Here is a 4,552-nt window from a genome sequence, read left to right as displayed (position 1 = left end):
CCAGTTTCTTGTGTATTCTTCTTGAATTACTACTGTATACAAGCATTGTCCAACAGAACTGTAAAGACGAATATAGTCTACTGCCCTGTCCAGTATGGTTGCTAGTAGCCACACCTGGCTGCTGAGCACATGAAACCTGTCTTTGGGTGTTGCGGGTTCTTGGACAGAGACACGACACCGAGGCTCATAGCAGGAAGCAGTGTTTATTTGTGTGGACATAGACTCAGTGAATTAACATTCAAAGGCTGAGCCCCAAACAAAGTGGGACATTGCCTTGTTATCAGTTAGTTTATTAATTTTTAGGGGCTGGCGCTGTGGTGTAGTGGGTAAAGCTGCAGCGTGCAGTGCCGGCATCCCATATAGACACTGGTTCAAGTCCCAGCTGTTCCACTTCTGATGCAGCTCTCTGCTGTATTCTGGGAAAGCAGTGGAGGGTGGCCCAAGTCCTGGTTCCTGGCTTCGGATCAGCACAGCTCTGCTGTTGTGGTCATTTGGGAAGTGAACCAGCAGATGGAAGACATAGCAGAGAGCTGGATTAGAAGTGGAGCAGCTGGGTCTCGAACTGGTGTTTATATGGGATGCCGGCACTGCAGGCAGTGGCTTTACCTGCTAAGCCACAGTGCCGGCTCCCAGTTGCGGTTTCGTCTCCTTTCTCCTGTGACGGAGAGTACTCTGGCAACTCTGGGAGTGGGTGACATCAAGCTGCCCTTCTGCCTCTTAGGGGCAGGCTCACTAAAACCAAAATGAAGGAACCCAGGTTGTTACCTTTTTCCCTCCCACCATTCCAACCGCCCCCTTGCCTTTGGCAGCTGTCTTTCTCTTGGCTGGTTCCTCATGCCTCATTGAGTTCCTCTGTGCTCCCAGGGCCCTACCCTGGTGCACCAGGATGGTGAGTCACCTATGGATTAATCTGCCCACTGGCACCCGGCAAGGTCACCTCTATCAGCGTCCTGGGGTGAGGGTATCATACCCCAGCAACAAAAGAGGTAGAAACCCCATCTCTGAATCCTGGACATTAGCCCCTAGAAGTGTTGTGGGGTTCTCGAACAGGCAGGACACCGGAGCTCATAGCAGGAAAGGAGTCAAAGGCTGAGCCCCGAGCAAAGCGGGTCATTGCCTTACACACACTCTTACTTTCTTTGTCCCCCTCATATGGTTACCTACATTCTGATGGAGTATTAAGGCTACAGGGTTGCTAGAGTGTTGTTACAGGGTTACACGTGAGCACATAGGTTCTGATTATGCCACTTCCTTGTTGTTTCTCTCTCTCGTTCTGGTAGCCTCCTCAACTTTTGGTTTGATCTGAGAAGGCCCTTCACTTTCCTTTTGGAAACCCCTACCTCTGGGGTGAGCCTTGGGCTCAGTGTTACAGCTGGCACTTGGGATGACCACATCTCAGGTCAGAATGCCTGGTTCAGACCATGGTTCTGCTTCTGATTTCAGCTTCCTGCAAATGCAGACTCTGGGAGGCAGCAGATGATGGCTTAAGTGCTTAGTTCCTGCCACCCATGTGGGAGACCTGGACTGAATTCTGGGCTGCTGGGTTCTGCCTGGCCCAGCCCCAGCTGTTGCAGGCATTTGGGGAAGTGAACCAGCAGATGGAAGATCTGTCCCTTCTGTCTCTGTTTCTCTGCCTTTCACCTCAAATGAAAATAATTAAGTAAAAGTTAAAAAAAAGATGGCTGAGTGTGACTTGGGAGCTGACTTTCAAATTTACATTTAAACAGCCGTATGTGGCTAGTGGCTGCTGTATTGGATCCTGAAGTTCTATACAGATAATGCAGAGCACACAATAGTTGCCGTTGTTGGACTGTGTCCTCACAAAGTTCACATATTAGAAACTGAATTCCAAAACTCCTGTGTTGATGGTGTTTGGGGGTAGAGGCTTTGGGAGGTACTTAGGATTGGATGAGGTCAGGACAGAGGGAGCCCCATCGGCATCAGCAGCATTTTAGAAAGAGGGACCTGAGCCAGCATACGTGCTGTGTCCCAGCATGTGATGCTCTGTGTTGTGTTCTAATGCAGTAAGAGGGCCCCCAGCGGATGCTGAGCAGACGTCTGCACCATGGTCTTGGACTTCCCAGGTACTAGAACTATGAGCCAAATGAGCTTCTTTATAAATCACCCAGTCTTAGGTATTTTGCTGTAGCAACAGAAAGCTGAGATAGTAGCATGCTTTACCCCCACACTACCATAGGGCTTTGTTCACTTAACACACCTATATATCTAGGAGACAGACTGTCACAGTCTATTTAATTTTTTATAACTGCTGCATCCTCTTATTATTCACAGAGGCGATCCTTTCTCAGTCTGGAGAGCCATAGGCCTTCACTTTTATAATAAGCCCTAAGAGTCCACATGTATCATAACCAAGTACCTCACAACAACTGCAATTCCCCACACTTCCATAGTTATCAGCCTGGGCCCGAGAGAGCTTGACACTCACAGTACCTTTGAGGAACTTGGGAAACAATTTATCATGAGCCACTGCCCTAAAATACATTCAGTGTGCATGGCCTGTGCCCTGAATTCAGCGGTGGTTGGTCTTTTTTAATGGTTCTCCTTTAAAGAGCAAGGTCTTCTGAGAAAGACGGCAGTTAAGGTGGAGCACCTGCGGCTGATCTTGCTCCTGTCCTGATGAGAGTAGCCAAGAGGCACTGTGCAGCAGTGGGGTGACTGCGCACTGATGGTGACTCTCACTACCTCTCAGTTGTCCTGAAGCCTTGTGGATCTCTGGCTAATTTTGGGGCCTTGAGACAGCCTGCCTATTAGGATATTTCTGCTTGTGAGAAACTTTAAAATTTCCCAGGTCCCAGGGGCCGGCGCTGTGGTGTAATAGGTTAATCCTCTGTGGCATTAGCATCCCATATGGATGCCAGTTCGAGTCCCGGCTGCTCCTCTTCCAATCTGGCTTTCTGCTATGGCCTGGGAAAGCAGCAGAAGATGGCCCACATCCTTGGGTCCCTGCACCCATGTGGGAGACCCAGAAGAAGCTCCTGGCTCCTGGCTTTGGATTGGCACAGCTCTGGCCTTTGTGGCCATTTGGGAATGAACCAGTGGAAGAAAGACCTTTCTCTGTCTCCTCTTCCTCTCACTATCTGTAAATCTACCTCTCAAATAAGTAAATAAAAAGCTTTTTTAAAAGAAAATTTCCCAGGTCCAAATGGCCTCTAGAGAAAGAAATTTCAATAACCTGTTCTGATCTCTAGCTGTTGCTGCTGCTGCTGCTTCTTCCTCTTCCTGATTTAATGTATTTATTTGAAAGGATGAGAGAGAGAGAGAGAGAGAGAGAGATCCTCTTTCTGCTAGTTCACTCCCCAAATGGCTGCAACAACAAAAAACAGCTGTGGTTGGACCAGGCTGAAGCTAGGAGCTGCTTCCGGGTCCCCCACGTGGATGCAGGGGCACAAGGACCTGCACCATTTTCTGCTGCCTTCCCAGGTGCATTAGGAGGGAATGGGATCAGAAGTGGAGCAGCTGGGACTTGAGCCTGTGTCCACATGGGATGCTGGCACTGTGGGCGTTTTAACCTGCAATGCCACAGCGCTGGCCCCTAGATCCTTCTTCTTGAGGGCCCCACGAGGCAGTAGATGTACTATTTGGTGTCACATCTGGCTACAGACTCATCTTTAATGGCACAATCTCTTAAGAGCATTTTGGGTGAACACTTAGTGCACTATCTGCTGAGCTTTAGGATCTTAGGCTATATTTCCTAATGAATCACATCGTGGGGTGCAGTGGAGCAGAATGAAGGGGCCATCTAAAACGCACTCAGCAATCTTGCTGCGTCATCTGTAGGTGCAGACTGGGTGTTAGGCATTGAGGGAAGAGCATGGGGGCTTTGTGGAGAAGGAAGGCTGAGTTTTCAGGATTCCTGACCTAATAGAAAACTGGGGGTGAGGGACGGACAGTGCCTTTTACTACATTCATTTCCAGGCAACCCCTAGAAGAGTGGGCCCAGGTCATGTAAACTTCAAACCAGGGTCCATCACAGTGGAGTAGACGCACTTATTGGCCCCAATTCCTTGCCCCTCCCTGATCCGCACACTTGCCATAGTCTCATTGTGGGAAGACTGTGGCTTGCTTTGGCCCATGTAATGAAGAAGCAACAAAGACATAGTGGTTCTGAGCCTAGGCTGGAGGGGCTGCGTGAGTTTCTGTGGCCCTCATGTGCTTCTGCCTTCACTGTGAGAAGAGCTGCTCTTGGGGAGCAGCTGCCTCGGCCAGCCTGGGCCCCAGAGTGAATACCCGTGGACCAGAGCTGCCCTGGCTGATCGGCAGGCCCGTGTGAGAGGCAGAGCCAACCCTGCCAGCACAGCACTCGAGCAAAACTGTGGAAATGATCAGGCACACATGTCCTAGTTGTCCTTAGCCACCCGGGTTGACTGTCTCATGCAGCTGAAGTATGAAAACACGGGACAGGGGACAGGGTGAATCAAGAAACTAATGGTCATCTTGCTGAGATCCCATCTTGCTTAGTTCACTCTGCCCATTTGGCTAGAATCTGCCCAGCTGTTCTCCCTCCCCAAAATTCCTTTGGGTTAGTACTTTA

Source organism: Lepus europaeus, chromosome 18 (genome assembly GCF_033115175.1).
Source record: "Lepus europaeus isolate LE1 chromosome 18, mLepTim1.pri, whole genome shotgun sequence".
NCBI classification, from domain to species: domain Eukaryota; kingdom Metazoa; phylum Chordata; class Mammalia; order Lagomorpha; family Leporidae; genus Lepus; species Lepus europaeus.
This window is presented reverse-complemented; position numbering follows the sequence as displayed.